The sequence below is a fragment of the Myotis brandtii genome, unplaced genomic scaffold, assembly GCF_000412655.1.
Source record: "Myotis brandtii unplaced genomic scaffold, ASM41265v1 scaffold111, whole genome shotgun sequence".
In the NCBI taxonomy this organism is placed as follows: domain Eukaryota; kingdom Metazoa; phylum Chordata; class Mammalia; order Chiroptera; family Vespertilionidae; genus Myotis; species Myotis brandtii.
The window spans coordinates 4,132,388-4,153,920 of NW_005353789.1; the positions used below are offsets into that span (position 1 = coordinate 4,132,388).

Sequence of the window (21,533 nt, forward strand, 5' to 3'; positions counted from 1 at the left end):
ATGGAGGAATTTGGGAGAAGTAATTGAGTACATTCAATACAGCATCTTCTGGGTCCCTCTCTTTAAGAGCCAGCTTGACTGCAGGATGCAAGCTTTGGGGCCACTCTCCCATGCGGCAGCTTAGCAGATCAAGTCCTACCTGTGCAAGATGGGGCCTGTAGTTCTGAGGAGAGAGGAAAGGCTCATCCAGTGATATATTAGTAAGCCCTCTCTGGCCATAAATCTAAAGTAATACTCACTAGTTCAGCTGTTATGAGTAATAAGGATTTCTATTTGTCTGACTTGTATGTCCTATTTCTCAGTTGTTGCCAAATTTGCAGGAAGAGATGAACAAAATTTTTTAAAAGTCTCAATGTTTAAGCTTGGGAATTAAAAACCTATAATTATGATCTATCCTTTGAAATTATAATAGTTTTAAAACCAATATAGAAAGTTATTAGGTAACTTAGATCCAAGTTTTCAACATTAAAATAATCTGTATTCTATTTTTACACTCTGCTCCTTTTAGTAAAACAGAAAAATTTGAACTGTTATTATTAAACATGGTATCCATTTCTTGTGAATAAAATTTATATTGGTCATCATATTAAAAGCATACACAAATTGATAATTTGAAGGTTTGAACAACAGAATAGTTTCATCAGTTTACCTATAGCAGCTTCATAATGAACGTTAGCTCTCTTGCTGTGGAAGACATTAATCCCAGGAATACCACATGTGAAACACAGCCATATACTTTCAACTACCATCTTTATCATCATACCAAGTAGTATTTTTGTATGGTTTTCAAAATATTTTCACTTATATTCTTTTATTCAACCCCTTCAACAGCACCATACGTTGGGTAGGACAAATAAGTTTCATCTATATTTTACAATGAAAAAAATTCACAAAGAGATTATGTGACTTGTTCAAGTAACTCAACCATTAGTATAAAAAAAAAAGTTGATACTAATAATCAAGTGTCCTGCCTCCTGTTTATACATACTTTATATACTTATTATATTGTCATTATATTAGATACTTATAAGAGAAGCATTAATTTTAGGTGACTAGAACGGTATGATTTGTTTTTGTTTGGTTTCCAAGAGTATATTAATTCAATGAAATTAAAAATATTTATTGAATATGTAGCACATTGTTTAGCAAAGAACAACAACAATAATAATAAAGGCTCTACATGTGTTAAGTAGATAGACTGATGGATGGATGGGTGGAAGGATGGATGGATAAATGTGCAACAGGGCTAAAGACAGAAGAATAAAATGTGACTCTTAAGGAGGACAAATGTAGTGACACAAAAATAGCTAGAATACACGTTGCTATGTGCTGTAATAGAGACAGGCCCATTGTGCTAGGGGAACAGATGACAGAACAATTCATGATACCGCATTTTGAGATTATTGTACAAATGTTGTACCATTGAACCATTGAAATGCTCTTTATGCTGTAAAGAAAGGAATTGGAAGTGATGAAGCGTGAAAGGCCCATTGTCAGAATTTTTCAAAGAAAGATACCTTAGAATCCATGAAAACCGACAAAGAATCTAGGAATTTCAAAACCCAAAGAACTTAAATGAAAAGCCCAGCCCTACATGTTTTTTATTAGAGCAGTGACATCCAGATGGGGTGGAGGGCAGAGGGGAGATGCATAATGTCATGTACATGTATATTTAGTAGTAAAAGAAAGCATTGAACCAAGGCATTAACCAGACACATTTCTAACCTTGACACGAGTTGCTGATGAAATGGCCCTAAGAATATACACCACAATTGGCCTTATTTTGACCTGAGTTAGCAAGAGCTTTTAGCAGGAGTTTTGTCATGTAAATACCCCCTTAAACAAGAACAGAACACATTGTTCAAGTGGCTCAGACAGAGCTGGCGGTCAGTAACTGATACAAGAGAACTTGGGTAGAAGCACAAGGAGAGGATCTCTTTCAGGAGGAGTGGTGAGTGTTAATGGGATTTAACAGAGTGAAAGGAAACTATTCTAGGAAAGATAATAGATGAATCCAAAATACTTTGGCATTTTAATCGAATATGCTGTTTAGGAAAAAAGCACAGTCTGCACCCCAACACCTGCTGGACCTAATGGACTCTGAAATGTTGTTTCAGAATTAATCAAGTCATTTAAAATCATAGCTGCAGTCTCCATTCACTACTCCTGTGCATAAATGTGCTGATCCCGATACTAATCCATGTCGGGTGACTTCTGCAATACATCACCATAATTGCCATTTTAGGGCTGCAAATTGGAGCTAAAATAACCAGATGCAAAAGAGATGGCCATATCATACTCTCAAGATGGATCTTCAAAGTTCAAGGAGAGTTCAAGCATGGAAGAGGCAATAGAAAGGGGTCAAGTGTAAGGGGATTGTTCATGTTCAAGAAGAATTAACTTTACAAATATATTGTTTCTGAGGTGGTAATTGTCCCATCTTACAGTTATTCATACCTCATTTACTCGTTGCATTCTTCTCAAGCATTTAATGAAATGAATTTGATTTTGACAAAATATTCTATTTCAAAATTGCCATTAATTTTCAAGATATTTTATTCTCCTCTAAATTATCTGTTTTAAAGTGATAGAGACTGGATTTGGAAAATCTAATATTTCCCTAGCTAATCTTCTGGCAAGAGTCCATGTCGGTTTCAGATAGTTCCTTCCTAGCTTAGTCAACTAAGTCATTGAACTAAAAAAAAGTCACCAACATCCCAAACACCCCAAACTCAAAATACAAGGTCAGAGTTCTGTCTCATGGGAGAAAAACTAAAGCAGTTCTCTAGCTTATCTGTCACATTTTCTCATTCAGGGGACTGTAATATGCCAATAAAAGTCTACCCACAGTTATTAGTTTATATGAAATTGAGACAGATTTGGAAAATCAGGAGGCAAAAGAGAACCCCTGTGGCTAGTTCAGTATCAAAGTTGCTTAAAAATGCCACTGTTACTTGCTGATTTGATTGAATCACCCTTTCCTTGATATCTTATAAAATAAATTACCATAAAAAGAATACAGTACCTCTATTTCAAAATCCAAATTTGTACACATAGCACTCAAGTACCTTCACAATCTGGAGCCAGCCTACCTGTTTAATACTTCTATCTTCACAACTCTAGCACTGCAGCTTCTGCCACACAAATGGCTCACCATTCCCCAAAGAATAAGTCCCATGTCAACCTTGAAGCCTTTTCAAATGTTCTTCTCTGTATATGACATATCTCTCTTCTCTTTTTCCCTAGCTAGTATATTATATTCATTCTTTAATACCTAGCTGAAACGTGGCCATGCTTGTCCGATCAGCCATCCCACAGCAGAGCAGTTAGTTCTTTATGTTTGCTTTCCCACAGTGCAGAATGCAAGCCTTCATTGCAAGAACTTATCACAACATATTATAGATATTTTCTGTCTATCACCCTCATTTATATTATGAGGTAATTGAGTATATGAACTAGTCTTCATAATTGTTTGAATAATATATTAAATGTAAATAATAATTTGCAAAATTATAAAGCAATATTAAAATTGCAGTTGTTTTGCTGTTATTTCTCACAGGCATTCTTTCACAGCACATCACAGATATTTCTTTGTGTCTAACCCAGTAACCATCAGAATATGGGGGGAGAAAATATTTGAAGAAATAATAGTCATCATTTTTCAAAAATTGATGAAAATTATAATTAAACACAATCAGAATAAACACAAAATCACATCAAGACATCACAATTAAATTGCTGAAAACTAATAATAAAGAGAGAATTGTAAATGCAGACAGTGAAAAAGTCCATAGTAAATAAAACAGGGAACAAAGATAAAAATAATTTCAGATGTCAAAAGCAATGTAATGCAAAAGGCAATGCAATGACATTGTTAAAGTGCTGAAATAGGATGGTGGGCACACAATGCAATATACAGATCATGTATCATAGAAATGTATACTTGAAATCTATATGATCTTATTAACAAATGCTACCCCAATAAATTTAATAAAAATATAAACAAATAAAATGCTAAAGTAAAAAAAAACAGTAAAACTAGAATTGTATACTTGAAAAAATATCTTTAGAAATGAATGCAAAAGAAGTATACTTTAGAAAAAACAAACCTCAGAGAATTTTTTGCATCAAACTTCCTTTTAAAAATATTAAAAGTAATTCTTCAGGCTAAAGAAAATAAAACCATATAGAAAGGTAAAGATACAAAGAAATCTAAGAATTCCAATGTTGTAGATATGTGGTAAATATAATAGATATTTTAGTCATTTTAAAGTTTCTTTAAGAAATAAGTGTATGTTTAAAAAAATAGTAATAGCAATTTGAGATTTGTAACATGGAAAGAAAAGTACGACAAAAATAGAGCAAAAGATTGGAGAAGAAAATGGAAGCAGCTCTAAGATTATTATGATATGCATACTGGTCTAATACTATTTGAAAGAACATTCTGAGGGAAATAATGCACAAACTATGTGAAATAAAGCATATAATAATACAAAATAGAGCTACAAAATTTCAACTAAACTAATTCAAGTGGAAATAGAAAAGAGGAAAGAAGAGAATATATATCAAATAAAAAGGAAATAAATAGGATGATGTTAAAACTAACTTGAACCATATTAATAATTATATTAAATATAAATTATCTAAAGTTTATAGTAAAAAAGCAAAGATTTTCAAAATGAATAAAAAAGCACACCAAAACCATATACTGTACACAAGAAATGAATTTAAAATATAAAGACACAATAAGCCAAACTGAGAAAGACAAATATCACATGATCTCTCTTAATTGTGGAATCTAATAAACAAATTGAATTGACCATGCAATTTAGACCTGAAGCATGAAGGCATGGAATAGACTGATATACTTCGATGTGGGGTTGGGGGTATAAGAAGAGATAAACCAAAGAACTTATATAGTTATATTTATAGCCCATGGACACAGGCAATAGGGTAGTAAAAACCTAGAGGGGTAGGTTAGGGCTGGGAGGGGGATGGGAGATATCTGTAATACTATCAACAATAAAAAAAATGCATAATATGCTAAGTGTCTGGTCATCCAGTCATCCGTTCAACCAATCAAAGCATAATATGCTAATTATATGCTAAGGCCACTCAACCACTCACTATGACGTGCACTGACCACCAGGGGCAGACGCTCTAACTTGTAGGTTAGCTTGCTGCTGGGGTCTGGCAGATTGGGACTGAGCGAGACAGGCCAAACATGCCCTGGAGCCTTCCCACAGTCCCTCCCTGGCTGGCCAACCTCCCGCATCCCTCCCAGCCCTGATCGTGCACCGGTGGGGTCTCTCAGCCTGGCTTTCACCCTCTCACAATCCAGGACCCCTCAGGGGATGTCAGAGAGCCGGTTTTGGCCAGGTCCCGCAGGCCAGGCTGAGGGACCCCACTGGTGCCCCAGGCCGAGAGACAGCTGGTATCTCAAAAAACTCGTTAGTCGGGACACTTGTAAGTCAAGGCCCCACTGTACACAAAATAAACCAGTTGGACTACATCAAACTAAAAAGTTTCTGTACAGCAAAGGAAACCATCAACAAAATGAAGAGTCAATCTACAGAATGGTAGAAAATATTTCAAAATCATTTCTGATACAGGGTTAATATATAAAACTAGAGGCCCGTTGCATGAAGATTTGTGCAATAGGCCTTCCTTCCCCTGGCTGCCGGTTCTGGTTTTCCTCTGGCACCCAGAACCCAGGCCTTTGGTCCGGCCGCAGCAGCGAGGCTTGGCTTCTCCGCTGCGGCCGCTGCAAGGCTTGGCTTCTCCCCTCGAGTCGCAGCAGCGAGGCTTGGCTTCTCCGCTGTGGCCGCAGCAGCGAGGCTTGGCTTCTCCGCTCGGGTCACAGCAGCGAGGCTTGGCTTCTCCGCTCCGGCTGCAGAGAAGCCAAGCCTCTTCAGTCTTCAGTCATCTTCAGTCTTCAGTTGTCTTCAGTCTTCGCTCCGCACCTGCATATGCAAAATAACTGCCATCTTTGTTGGGTTAATTTGCATACTCATCCTGATTGGCTGGTGGGCGTAGTGGAGTGACACAAATTTGCATGTTTCTTTTTTATTAGTGTAGATATATAAAGAACTCATTCAACTCAATAGCAAGAAACCCCCACAAATAATCTGATTTTTTAAATGGGGAGATCTTAATAGACATTTTTCCAAAGAAGACATACAAATGGCCAACAGGCACATGAAAAGATACTTAAACTCACTAATCATCAGGGAAATGCACATCAAAACCACAATGAGATATTCCCTCACTGCTGTTAGAAGGACTATTATCAAAAAGACAAGAAATAACAGTGTTAGTGAGGAAGTGAAAAAGGAGCCCTGTGTACTGTTGATAGGAATGTAAATTGGTACAGCCAATATGGCAAACAGTATAGAGGTTCCTCAAAAAATGATAAATAAACTTACCACATGATCAAGGATTCCACCTGTGGGTATTTATCCAAAGAAAATAAAAGCACTAATTCAAAAAGATACATGTACCCCCATCTTTACTGCAATATTATTTATACTAGCCAAGATATGGAAACAACCTAAGTGTCCATCAAAAGATGAATAGATAAAGAAAATGTGTATATATACAATGAAATATTATTCAGCCATAAAAAAGAATGAAATCTTGCCCTTCGTGACAACATGGATGCACCTTGATAGCATTATGTGAGCATTATGTGAAGTGAAATAAGTCAGAGAAAGAAAAATAATGTGTGATCTCAGTAATAAGTGGAATCTAAATCGATGCTCATAGACACAGAGAACAGACTGGTAGTTATTGGAGGTGGAGAGTATGTAGTAGGTTAAATGGATGAGGTTATTAAAAGGTATATACTGCCTGGCCAGTATGGCTCAGTGGTTGAGCGTCGATCTATGAACTAGGGGGTCACGGTTCGATTCCCAATCAGGGTACATGCCAGGGTTTCGGGCTTGAGACAGCCAATCAATAATTCTCTCTCATCACTAATGTTTCTATCTCTCTCTCCCTTCCTCTCTGAAAGCAATAAAAATATATTTGAGCCCTACCCAGTTTCGCTCAGTGGATAGAGCGTCAGCCTGTGGACTGAAAGGTCCCAGGTTCGATTCTGGTCAAGGGCATGTACCTTGGTTGCAGGCACATCCCCAGTTGGAGGTGTGTAAGAGGCAGCTAACCAATTTTTCTCTCTCATCGATGTTTCTAACTCTCTATCTCTCTCCCTTCCTCTCTGTAAAAAATCAATAAGATATATTTTAAAAATAAAATATATTTGAAAAAAGAGTCTAGAAACAGATGCAAATACATAAGTAATTAATAAATTAAAAAGGCAGAAATTTAAGATGTTGGGAGGTAAGGGTGAGTACCACCCAGGTAAGTCAAGAAATATTTACGGTCTATTTGATATTTGGATAAAATAAAATTAGAGCAGTTGATTTTAGATGCACTAAAGAAGTATAAATATAGCTAGAAAAATATATAGGTATTTAGAAATATATAGGTATATAAAAAATATATAGGATCTCTATTGGGGAAATAGATAGGTCTGACCAAGTAAAAATTTGAAACTTCTACATGCCTAAGTTATGTAAACAGAAGTTAAAGTAAAGTAACAAGTTAATTTAAGAAATATTATAGCACATATAATAAATATAGGGTTAATACATTATTTAGCTCTTATAAATTAATGAAAAACATTCACAGAGTGGATGAAAGAAAATATTCTATTAATACAAAAAGAAATCCCAGTAATCAAAAATATAAAAATGTTCAAAGTTATTACTAGTAATGAGTATAATAAATAAAACATCAAATTGACAATATATGTCTCCCAATCTATCTATATAATAAAAGGTTAATATGCAAATTGACCCTAACAGCAGAATGACCAGGAACGACCAGTCACTATGATGCACAATGACCACCAAGGGGCAGACGCTCAACACAGGAGCTGCTTCCTGGTGGTCAGTGTGTTCCCACAGGGGGAGCTCTGCTCAGTCACAAGCTGGGTTGATGTCTGTGAGCACAGCGGTAATGGCGGGATCCTCTCCCACCTCTGTGACAGCACTAAGGATGTCCGACTGCGGATTAGGCCCACTCCCCATCAGACATCCCCCAAGGGCTCCCGGGCCACCAAAGAGATGTCTGACTGCCAGCTTAAGCCTGATCCCCAGGGAGAGGGCCTAAGCCGGCAGGTGGACATCCCCTGAGGGGTCCCGGACTGTGAGAAGGGACAGGCCAGGCTGAGGGACCCCCCAGAGTGCACTAATTTTCATGCACCAGGCCTCTAGTTGGATAATATTTGTGTCCAATCACAATGGCAAAAAAAATTATATAACACCAATATCGATAAGAGTGTACTGAAATACACATGTTCATACTCTGCTGGAGGGAAGACATATTGGCAAATTCTTTCATGATGGCAGTTTCATAATATGAACTAAAAATATAAACAATTTCATATTCTTCTAGCTCACTTAGACTTGCACATTTTTTATTAAAGATGTGAATTATTACTGTATTTAATAGTAGTGAGTAAATGGAAACAACCTAGATAGCCAACAAAAAATTATAGTACAATAGAATAAGAACTTGCAGATAAAAAGAAGTCATGTATAGAAGAATAGTATATGTTTATGAAAATATTCAAATATATATTTGGTATTTTGTATTATTCCAAATTTATAAAGATATATGCCTGGGGTGTGGGGGGGGAGGGAAAGCCTTGACATACTCCAAGATTTTATATATTTCTTTCTGTATGCAAAGCTTAAAGGGAATAGTTCTTTTCTTATCATTTTTCCAACGCTTCTTACATTTTCTATACTAAAGAATTACTTTTATAAACAGAAATTACTTTTCATGGTTTTAAATGTAATTCTCCTTTCAGTCAAAAGATTTCACCAAGCATCATCCCTGGCCCCACCTCTGCTTCCCCAGCACTCTGGGCAGGACATAGATCTGTCTCCCCATCCAGGCTGCCAACACCGTGAGGGAGAAGACTGTGCCCTGCGCACGGAGGCACCCCAGGAATGCTGAGAGGGAGACACAGACTGGCAGAAAAGACAAATCAAAGTCAATCTGGAAACATAAAGAAGTTCTGGAAGAGAGATGGGATAAGAGGGGCACATTTTTTATCCCACCTGAACCCTCCAAGCACAGGTAAATACTAACATATATTATTTATGTTTGCGTTCTTTTTCTTCCTCAAGCTTTATGAGAATAAAAGCCAGTTAATGTCTTCCAATCGCTTAGTACAACTAGTTACAAGCAATTGGTACTCAGACCACACCTCTCAAAGCCACATGGACTCTATTATATAACTTCCCAAATTCCAGTCCCTTAGTACCTGAGAGGCAGCAAAATACAATGATAAAGAAGCTTTCTGAGGCCAGGCTCCCTGGGTAAAACCCTGTTGCCACCACGCATTAGCTGTATAACCTTGAACGAATTACCCGAGTCTGTGCCTCACTTCCCTCGTGTTTAAAATAAGGACAGTAGTAGGATTAAATGAGTTACTATATGTAGCTTAAATCAGGCTATAAGGGCCACATACCAGTAGGTGCTGGTAAAGTAAAAACATAAAGAGTGTATTACCCAGGACATGCAGCAAACATACTTTTTGATTGATATTTATCACAAACATGGCACCAGAATCTGAGTCACCTTAGCCGTTATCAGACATATGGACTGATTGACTAACCTATCCTGCAAAGTACTCATAACCATTCATTGGGGGTCGGGGGGGTGGGGGGAAATCTTTTAAAGATTAACTAATCCAAATAGATTTCCAAGGCTTTCAGTTTTTACATAAGCACCAAAAATACTCAACCTCATTCCTGTTATAACTTGCTTTAGACACTAAATCCAAGCACCAAAGAAAACTATGAATCTAAAAGAGATGTTATTCTAGTAAGAAACATTTACAGCCCAGTTGGTGTGGCTCAGTGGTTGAGCGTATTCCTATGAACCAGGAGGTCATGGTTTGATTCCCGGTCAGGGCACATGCCTGGGTTATGGGCTTGATCCCCAGTAGGGGGCATGCAGGAGGCAGCTAATCAATGATTCTCTCTCATCATTGATGTTTTTCTCTCTCCCTTCTTCTCTGAATTCAATAAAAATATATAAAAAGAAATTTAAAGTAATATAATTATTCTTCATCAAGGTATAATTCCATCAAATTGTAGCATCATCTTTTTGTTCTCTATAGTTCCAACAAATGGTAATTTAAGATTGTAGACAAATATAGTTAAAAGACCTTGCTAGTTCCTTTCTTATATCAGGTATTTTCAAATTTCTAATTTCTAAATGAATTCAGCGATTGAGATCAAAGCAAGGCGACAGATTTCCTTGTCTGATTCTTGGACTCGCTCTCCCTCTTCCTCTGTGTATTTGTGTTTGCGTCTTGTTCGTGTGTGTGTGTGTGTGTGTGTGTGTGTGTGTGTGTCCAACAGTTCCCCTATGTCAAGAGAGAAATAGTGCTTAGCGGAAAACCTGGTGTGGGGACTGGCTCAGAGGCACAAAATGACATATTTATGACAAGGCACAAACTGTTGTTTTACCTCATGTGGAAGATTTTGTTTCTTTTGTCTTTTTTAGCCTCCATGGACTCTATGTTCATTGTTAAAAGCCAAACAAGCCCCCTATGACATTCTGAGAACTCATCCCTGTCTTAATAGTGGCAGAGGCAGTGGCTCAGAGCAGCTCAAATGGGCCAAGGGAACACATGACAGCTGCAGCTATGAAATAGAGGAAAACACACCCACACAAGCACACAAGGAGGGGGGGAGGGGAGAGAGAGAGAGAGAGAGAGAGAGAAACACACCCACACAAGGAGGGGGGGGGAGGGGAGAGAGAGAGAGAGAGAGAAAGAGAGAGAGAGAGAGAGAGAGAGAGAGAGGAGAGGCACTTCCTTTTTTAAGCACAAGTGCTAACTATGGCTCCAAAATACCACTAACCCTTTTGGCAGAGCTTGTGCATACTAGGTGTGCAAAACAGTTGCCCGTAGTTTTGTTTAAAAACCAATAGAAAGACGACATAAGTGAGCCCCTGGAGAGAAGGAAAGAAACAACACTTAATTTAGACGTAAAGCTGAGGGGTAAGAGGTTTCCAGTGCCATCCCTATTACAATATCAAACGTAATTTAAAAACAGGAATTGTTCATTTCAATGTCAAATGAGCTCCATTCATTACACGTCAGTTCTTCCCACTTCTAATCTACTGGATATGTTGGGTTTCATGCCTTCTGGAGAAAAATGTAAGTGTAGAGTGAAACTAGCCCTATATATAAACATATCTCAAAATAAGAACATGTAGGAAAACTTCCAAGTGTCTAAAAAGATGTCCTCTTTGTCATAAATACTGTCATTAATTAAAATACACTTAGCAGCCACTGCATGTATAGAACTATTCCAGAAACAAAATAATAAGATTTGACAAAAATACTGGTATCAATAAGTCATAGTATTTAAATAGCAATGTCTTTCACCTTGTATGCATTTATGCATAACCCATGGACGCAGACAGTGAGGTGCTAGGGCCTGGGGCAGGGGGTCGTGGTAGGCTAGAGGGGGTTGATAGGGGGAAAAAGGGGACATATATAATACTTTCAACAATAAAGATTTTTTAAAAAATAAAATAAGATAAATAGCAATGTCTTTCAAAAGTTCTAAGCATATTATGGATATCAGCTAATTAACTTACCATGGAAGAATGAACATGGATTTGTTATTACTAATTTTTCTAAAACTCCTAGTTACAATTGAGACCATTTCATTAAAAAGATGTCATACAACTGCGATATCTTCGTAATATCTGGGAAGAAATTAAGAGTGAACATTATCTCTGTAGGTATTCTTATCTATGTGCTCTTATTCTTTGCTTTTTAAGACACAGTGAGTTTAGGAAGAATTTCCCTTGAATTTACCAACTCCACTCTCAGGCACAACTGGATCCCGAGAGGGGAATCTATGTATTACCTCCATGAAGTATGTCTGTGAGGGTGGAAGTGAGGGCGAGAGGGCAACCTGAGATAATCATTGCTAAAATGTTTTATTTGCACATGATAATTTCTCTTTTCATAAATATCAGCAAATATGCTTCTCTCCCCTCTCCCTCTCCCTCTCTCTCAGGATATCAGGCAGATAAGCGTTATCAGTAAAGGTCATCCTCAATTTCTGTACAGAAATGATCTGTCTCCGGTATGTAATAAACATTTATCCATGCCTTTATTAGCTATATTGAAGCTGACAGTTCTGTTAAACCATTTTCCTTCATTTTGCTAGGTCATGACGGTTAATGCTGCTAAAAAATCTCATCACTGCTTTTGATCACTGTATTGTCTTCGCTGCATTATCAGAATTTTGTGAAGGTAAGCACTGGCTGGAATGACCTATTAAAGTTACAGCCCGTTGAGTCTCTGGGTTTTTTTTCCTCTTTTTTCATCACAATAAAAAGGCAAAGGAGTGCAAAGAATAAATTTTCCTTGGAGGGTTATATTTAGTTGGGTAGTTGACATGTTCAGTCAACTCTCAATTATCCACAGTAAAAGGATCCAAAGCATCAAATATAAATGAAAACCACACATAATCCCAAATCTTCACTTGGGCTGAATCTTTTACCAGTGTGTTCTCAGAATTTAAAAAGATAACTTCACATTTTACTCAAAGCCCTTTCTCATCTCCAGGACCAGTTCTCAGGAAATAGACAAATGCAGAGAAAAACAAAAGCAAGAAGAACCCACCCACTGACAGAACATCCACAGACAACTGAGATGTGCACCAGAAAACATGACGGAGGGTGCCTTTGCATCGCTGCCTTGCCATCTTTCCTTCATCCAGGCCACTTAACCTCTCCTCTCGCTCAAGGCAATTTTAAAGAAATGTTTGCTTCTGATCAATGAAAAACAATAAAATAACCATAAAAACATAATGGATTAAAGAACTTACATAACTTGTCAAAGGTCAGTTGTCAATTTCAAAGAAATACAGTTCAGGTAAATGAATAAATAAATTGTCTGAAATTTCAAACATGTTTTCGTTCAGCTAAACAAACATTTATTGAGTTCCTATTACATGCCAGGCACAATGGGATGTCTAGGGAACATAAAATTATAAATGACTTATTTTTGTTCTCAAGCAGCTGCTAAGCAAGAAATCACACAAATAGGTATTTAAAATCCACAGAGTGATGTTAAAGCACAGAGAGGAAGCAGCTTCCGCAGCCAGGGAGGTCATGGAGGACTTCTAAGAAAAGATGAGGTCCAAATGGGATCTTGAAGGGCCAGCACAGTTATCCAGGTGAAGAGAAGAAGCAAGACTGGGGGGAAGGGCATTCCAGGCAGAGGGACTAGCATAAGCAAAGGCTCAGAGGTATATCACAATTTTGTGTATTCATAGACCTCTGGGATCTCCAAGTTGTCAGAGCACAGCAATTGTGACATGGGTCTGGGACAAGAAAGGGAAGGAAAAGACAACTGATGAAACGGAAAACTGGGGCAAGTCCAAATCTTTGAGGACTGCGTAAGGAATCTAAATCAGTCATCCTTCCAACATCATTTACAAGCAATACAGTAGGAATCAATGTGACATTTTAATTTCATTGACTGTCTGTTCGTTCTTTTAGTTATTCAACATTTTTTTTAAGCATTTACTACATGCCAGGCACTGTTCTAGGTCCCGGTGGTACCGTGGTGAACAGAACCAAGACCTGAACTCAAGGTGTGATCATTCTGATGGCGGGAGAAAGACAAAAAGCAGATGAAAACAGAATAACAACAAATCATGTCAGATGACAATGACATGTCAGAGACTATTTAAGCTCTAGTCTCTAGAAATAAGGCTGAACAAGGCAGAGAGGAATGTGAGGTGAGGGGATGGGGGACGGTGAGCTATTTTAGAGAGTGGTCAGGACAAGGACTCTCTGAGAAGGTGAAATCTGAGCAGAATCAAAAAGGAATATATCTAAGAGATTGCTTTTGAAGCAGAGCTGATCACAGATGCAAATGTCCTGAGAGAGGAGTGTGGTTGGGAAGCTAAAGGGAAAACAAAGGGGATAGTATGGAGCAGAGCGAGCAAGAGAGAAGGCAGGGAAGGTGGATGCTGTGCAGAGAGGTGCAGATTAGTACTGACTGCATGGCTTTTCAAGCTTCTGGATAGTGATATAAAATAATACATTTTACATAGTGACAAGTGCATGTGTCTCGGAGATAGATACTGAAATAGAGATATTAAAAACTTTCAGGAAACAATAGTATGTGCAGGGCACTCTGACATTTTCAATTCATTTCAGTTCATTTTTTTTTATTATAATCACAATCCATTATATCTTTATTCCAACCTATTAATATGTCACAACCCACAGTATGGGAAACACTGAGACAGGGTCATGTAGACTAGTTAAAAAAATACACACACATGTTCTTTTTAAGGTACCCAACACCTAACCCAGTGCAAGAGCATAGGCATCCTAATATTGTTTTTGAATGAATGGGTGCATGAATATAATGAAAAGTTATTTATAAGGCCCAAAGTCTGAAGATTTCAAATTGGGCATTTCTATGCCAAAACCAACACTAACAACTGCAGTGATCTTCAGCTCACTGCTTGTCACCAGCTGCACCAGTATGGACTCAGAATTTAACAGGGAAACAATGCCAGTCACTTCTCAAAGTGGACAAAGTTTTCTCAGGAAGGCAATTTATTGGAGGTAAAGGGAGAGTGCTGACATTTTAAAAGTATGGATTTTCTGGAACCCAAATATTTCATTCTGAATAAAAAAAATGAGATAAAATAAGTTAGGAGTAGGTCCCCAAAGAGAGCCATTGTTGTTTTCATGGGAATTAATTTCTCCTACCCTGATGTGGCTTCCAACAACGAATTACAAAACCGTTAACTACCAGTGTGACCATGGGCCAGAATTTCTAACTAGTAGGTTTTTTTGTTTTGTTTCTTAAAGAACTGCAAGTGAAGCAACCTTCCTCATGAAGTTAGCTGTGCGTGTTTTCTAACAGAACTGAATTGGAGTTCGGAAAATCTGATCTTTATTCTGTAGGAGAATAAACATTGCTAAAATTTACACAGTGCCAGGGCACTTTTCTAAGCACTTCAATATACAATATTAATTCATTAAACCCTAACAATAACTATCTGGGAGGAGTACGATTACTATCTCTAACACAGGAAATGAGGCACACAGAGCTAAAACATTCTATACATATATAAACTTACTTAATCTTCATAACAACTTTATTTTACAAATAAGGAAACTGAGGCACAGGGAGGTATAACTTGCTCTTGGCCATGCAACTGCGAACTGGAGGAGCTGGGACGGGGTCCAGAGCCATCAGCGCCAAGTCCATGCCGCTCTGCCTCCTTTAGCTGTAATGTCTGTGCCAAGTGAGCCTGTAAAGCTAGATGATGCTTGCCAAGCGAGACTTTAAAAAGAAAAACGTGAGCTCCTCCTCAGGAGGAACCAGTGGCCCCGCTGTACATAGTCGCACCCGTCATTAGGTGACAATTTTACTATGCTTACCACCACGGAGTTAGCATGTGTAACCGGTGGAGATTTTACCTTAAACTTTTCCCAATAAAATTCTCCAATAGAACTTTGAAGTTATCTTGAGCCTGAGTTAATGCAATTTGTAATGTCTCTCTGCATATGCTTTTTGTTGTTTTTGTTTTGTTTTTGTTTTTTCTTCTCTCTTACCTTCTTTAGACCCAAGTTCGGAACATTGTCCCTTTTAAATTTAACAATGCAAATGTCACACGGAATAGTCTATGTGTCTATTTCACATCTCTTTCTTAAAATCGATCACTAGATACCAGTGGGTGTTTATAAAGAGATGCACACATCTAGACCCATGTTCATCTCAGCATTTACGGTTCTTATTGAGGGAGAAGTTCCCTCATGCTCACCTCATGCTATTGTTTGCCTCTCCAGCATTGTATACACACACACACATATATACATTCAAAGAAAGAGTAGGGTGTTAACCTTGATGGTCTGTGCCTTAATCCAAACTACTTTCTTCGTTATCATGATAATGGTCATATTAATGGTTAGGAGCCATTGCCTAAACAGCCTTTGTCCATGGGGACTAAGCATATGTATACTAATAATAATTCTATTCAAATGCTCTATCACCCCAACTTGAAGATGAAGGTTGGTATTGATAACTCATTCACCATCTGAGTACAAATGCAAACAATGGAAGTGCTCAGAATCCCACCATGCCCTCTGACCTCATGCCTGAGGTCACTGGACTCCAAAACAAGAGACAAGACCACTGTGGTCACAGAAATCTCGGAGGGGCATTTCAAACCACAACCTGGTATTTCCTAATGAGCTCACGTTGCTTAAACTCTGATCTGACTTGTGGTCAAAAGAAAACCATCCCTTTATTGACAGGTAAAGCCTTCAAATTCCTAAAATAAAATCAGCAGTTGAACAAAAGAAGCAACTGAAATATTCACTGTCCCATGGAGCCGCGGTACTTTAAGCCAGGCATTTTCTGTGAGAGCTTCCCACTGTTAGGAGTGAAATGAACAAAAACAAAAGACTAAATGCTTATCAGCTCTACTAATATTTCTTGTTCTTTTTAAAAGTATGTTTTGGAGACAACCCATGATAATAAAAAACCACATGGTGGTCAGGTCATCCTAGTTTAACAATACATTCTGTTATATTCATAACCTTGGATAAGTCCCCACTTCCCAGTCTAAATCAGTTTTACAAAGAATGTGTATTAATTTTTTTCTTTTTCTTTCTCAGAAAAACCCTGGAGCTCATTGTAATAACTATCCTCCAAATGTTTTTACAGTAAAAATGTTATGATATAAAAATATAACAAAATGTTTCATAGGTTACAGATTAAGACAAATCCTCCTTATAGTACATTCTGTACTGTACGATGCTAAAATAGCTGGGCTTGTGAATCTATTTCAAATGACAATGCCCTACAGACTTCAGGGAGGCTATCTTGGCATTGATACCAGGGAAAATACAAGAGTAGAAATTACATGAAAGAATAATCTGTCTCTTCTATTTAGCATTTTTAACATGACAGCTTCAAATCCTACCTGATAGCAACCAGAAATTTAGGTAAAAGAGTTAAATCCACTGCAAAAGAAAAAATAAAGCATCCAGCCACAAATACAAAGCAAATAGAATGGGGTATCAGCATGTCACAACTCCAATGTACCTAGTCTCTATCGTTTAATCTCTATTTTTTGTGAAGAGACAAGTAATCAATAAGAAGAAAAACTATTGATCTACTAACAAGTTCAATACAACCTTGAAATAAATTCTGTTCCAAACCCAGAAGCCTCCCTCAGTGTAACAGTTAAATTACTGACTTCCAGGAAAAACAAAAATCCTACCCTTAGGCCAGTGTCAGCATGATCCTTTATTTGAAGTCTTACAGGCTGTTCCTGGGAAGACCCTGATGGTTTGGCCAAAGAGAAACAAACACATCAAGTAGCTCAATACAAGCCAAGCAAAATGGAGCCTCCCAGTATGAGAATATTAAATTATTATGGCTGCAACAGGGGGCACAGTGGTTGGTGGCCCCTCCCACGTATGGCCTAGCTCCTCTCTTCCCTGCCGTGAGTGAGCTTTGTCATACCTAATATCCAAATGCTTTGATAAGAATAAGATTGCTAAGATGATAGCAGGAAACTTTCAGCAGAAACTCAATTTTCCAAAGCCTGCCGTGTTCTCCCGATTACTTTTCCTCAGAGGCTTTCGAGAAGAAAATGTTTTTCTATTTAAAAATTAGAACAAAGCTCCTATTATGTGCATATGTGTATTACATGTATTGACACATGCACAGGTCTAAGTTTAGGAGTACAAATATTCATCAGTAATTCAACACTACAAATGATCAAGATAATAGTAAATGCTGCACAAGAAAGAGCCCAAGGAAATTGGCTGGATAAGGACAGGGCAGCAGGATGGGCCGAAGCTTTCTGAATCTAACATTCTGTTGGTGGGGGGAGGGGTGTTCGCCCATCCAAAGGATTTCCAGTGGATGCATGAAGGAGACAAGGTCTTAAATCAGGGAACGGTCGCCCATGTGGGCATTATTGATGGCACCTTGTGAGAAGAAGCAGTTTGGGCTCCTTTATTCCCTTTCATTTTATACAACACTCCCCTCAATGGACCCAGTGAGGTGGGGTGTAATGTGGGTTTTTTTTGGAAGAACACTAGTAATTGTTAACAAGTTCAATATCTGTACTTAAGGTCAATTCAGGAAACCTTGCTCTTTGTCCCAATCAAATAATGGTTTTAGGGAAATGCTACCCTTTTGCATTCTTTTCTTAGTCAACGCAATTTGGTCTACAGCCATTTTCAATACAAAATTTCAATGGCTTGAAAAAAAGCAGCAGCTGGAGACGAAAGCCCTGCAGGTGGCTGCTGATAAAGACAGGATTGTAACTTGCTGGCATAAGCCCTCGCCAAGTATTCTGAATACAGGTCAAAAGGCTCGACAAATTCAAAAGTCAACTTTAAATTATAATCTACATGCAAGTCATTCCTTACCCTTGCCACCCAAAAGGATCTCTTTTTCCTTTCCTGATTACATGGAATGGACAGAATTTTATTCACCTTTTACCCACAGACTCATATCAGTGTATTTATCGTGTCACAGACACACATAGTTATTTCTGGGACTTTACAGCTTAACGCAGTGGTGGCCATTTCTTTAAGAAGGAGTCACCTATTTTTTCAATTACATATATGAGAAGACTATCCTTTAAGTATACTTTTTATAACTGTTTGGGAAGAAAAACACTAAGGAAAGATCATTGTTTATTACCACTTTGCCATCATATGGTACCACCAGTACTCTTCCTTGATTTTCCCTGCCACATTGGGCCACGTTGGCACTATTACTCTGTGTCTGCTAGCACTTATGTTTCTCATCTTCATAGAATTAATTAGTAATTGCTTGTATATGTCTTCAGAAGTATTGTCTCTTTCACATATTGGCTCTATCTCCATATTTAAATTATAGATTTCCCAAAATCAAGAATTATGTTTTCATTTTCTGCATTTCCCCAAAGCAAGCCTCTCTCTGTTCAATATGAATATTTAGTAAAATAGTTGACAGTTATAAAGAAGAAAGAGATCCAAGAAAGCTATAGAACAACGTCTTAACAGTGGTCATTTTTGCAGAAATGTAGTCAGAGGAAGGGAGATATGTTATATAATTCTGAAGTGTTTTTTAATAATCAGTATATATATTTTTATAATAAATTCAAATAATTTTAGAGAAAAAGGAAAGATCTGAAGAGACACACTAATCTGCACTCACCTTGAATGATCCAATTCAACTATACCATCAATTTATTAATCAGCAGCACAAATGAGTTATAGATCTTGCTTCAATGTGAGAAATGTGGAGTATACATCTTTTAATCTGAACTTTGACTTAACCTGTGCAAATGGAGAAAAGAAATGGCATTTTTTAGAATGAAATGGAATGTCATCTTGCCATACTCCATCTACTAATACTAGCATTCATTCTCCCAACAAATTTTTTTAACATCTACTATATGCCAGACATTTTTCTAGGCATTGAGGATACAGCAGTGAATAAAACAGGTAAAATATTACTATCACCACTAAATTACATTCCAGTTGGGGTAAATAGACACCAAACAACAGCATATTTAATAGGTCATATGGTGATAAGTACTTTGGGGAAAAAATAGAGAAGAGAAATTGGGACTGCCATGGGCAATAAGGATGGTTGCAATGATCAGCTCTGTGACTTCCAGGTCTTGTCTAATCTTGAAATAGGGCTGCCTTTAAGTCCGATTTCAGTCTCAGTAGGAGTTGGAGGTGGTGAGTTTACAGACTAGTTATACAGCTGCCAAATATATATACAAGATTGCCAACTGATTCCAATGGCAGGAACCCCTATATCTTCTTGCTTTTGCACTGAAGCCACACAGAGAGAACCTGCTCTGCCAAACGTTGTTGTGTGTGTTTTTAAATTACAAAATAATAGCACTTTTAGAAAAATGTAGAACCTCTTCTACCAAGAGCACAATATTCATGGAATTATAGTGCATTGGGGGATCCATATGCTTCTATTTCCTCCATAACTAAGATTGGTTTTAGTGAAACAAGTTTGAACCCAACAAAGATCAGAGTGCCTTAAATATTCTTACCATCAAATAGGAGTAGATCCAGGTTTTATAGAGCTTGAAGCTTATACAATTTGAGAAGGCCCTTGTTAAGAAAAGAAATACCAAATTATAAATAAAAATTAGGCATTAACGTGAATATTTATTTAAATTTGAAAAGAAATCAAGACAAATTCTATAATTCACAAAGCTCACAAACAGCACAGAATCCAGACGAATAATCCAGACTATCTTCTGGCTCTGTTCATTTCAAGTCTGTTTCTCCCCAACTACCCAAATACGCCAGTGATAAGCACAAGAGAATACAGCCTCTGGCCCTGTTTCTTTGTGTCATAATGAGGGTTAAACCAATTCAGCACTGGAAGAAGTTTCTACACCAAGACCATCGAGCAATAATTTAACTACCCTCAGAAGTGACTGCAAACCACAAACCTATATCCCCCTTAAACCCAAATAAAATGTACCTCCTATTTAGCTTCCCTTCGCCATCTTCCAAATATCCACAGTCATTCAGATACCACTCAATTGGAGAGGAAATAAAATCTCCCAGATGAGAAGCTGAAACTCAGTTTGACCTGAGGCAAAAGAATAGAAAACCTTAAGTCTGGAACTAAGGCTGGTTCTTTTTATTATGCTAAGTGATGTTTTCTTTTTTTTAAATATAATATATGTATATTTCAGAGAGGAAGGAAGAGGGAGAGAGAGATAGAAACATCAATGATGAGAGAGAATCATTGATTGGCTGCCTCCTGCACGCCCCCTACTGGGTTTTGAGCCTGCAACCCAGGCATGTGCCCTTAACCGGAATTGAACCTTGGACCAGTCAGTCCACAGGCAGACGCTCTACCCACTGAGCCAAACCAGCTAGGGCCTAAATGATGTTCTCTTAATGAAAACTGCAAATAATTAGAAAATAAACATATAAGAGACAAAAATAAAAGAGAAGATTATCATTAATTGAAGGATTTTACTAAATACAAGCTAAAAACTAGAACTAGGTAGTCAGATTAATTTATAAACAAAGTAAAATTTAAATTATGGAATTGAGCTGAATAGAGTCCAACCCCCATGATAATTCTTAGAAAATTCCACTGTGTATCCCAAAATTGAAAGGGCAAAAAGAGAATTCAACTCACCTAACACCTTTCTCTACCACCAGCTCCCAACCCCAAGCTATCTCCCACACTTTAATTCTTTAACTCCTTGAGCAGCTTTTGACAGTTTGAAACATGCTTATCATCAAGTAGGAATAGATCCAGGTTTTACAGGCCCATGTCAGGCTGTTCCACACCGTGGCTTTCTACCAAGTGTCCCCTAAGAGCATCTTAGGATTCTAACGCCATTGCTATATTCCTGAAAAGTGGTATTTTATTAAACACCTCATAGTAAGCTCTA

General features: G+C 37.7%; 1 long non-coding RNA gene across 1 annotated transcript in view; it reads right to left on the reverse strand.

The window, feature by feature from the left end:
* The window catches only part of LOC106727159, a 126,878-nt gene that overhangs the window by 90,646 nt on the left and 14,699 nt on the right, over nucleotides 1-21,533 (reverse strand). Inside the window, exons 2-5 of the long non-coding RNA XR_001363317.1 lie at nucleotides 20,163-20,223; nucleotides 19,301-19,422; nucleotides 17,364-17,425; nucleotides 16,458-16,511 (exon numbers count right to left, since the gene is read on the reverse strand). This is a non-coding gene — a long non-coding RNA (uncharacterized LOC106727159). The remainder of the gene's footprint in view (nucleotides 1-16,457; nucleotides 16,512-17,363; nucleotides 17,426-19,300; nucleotides 19,423-20,162; nucleotides 20,224-21,533) is intronic.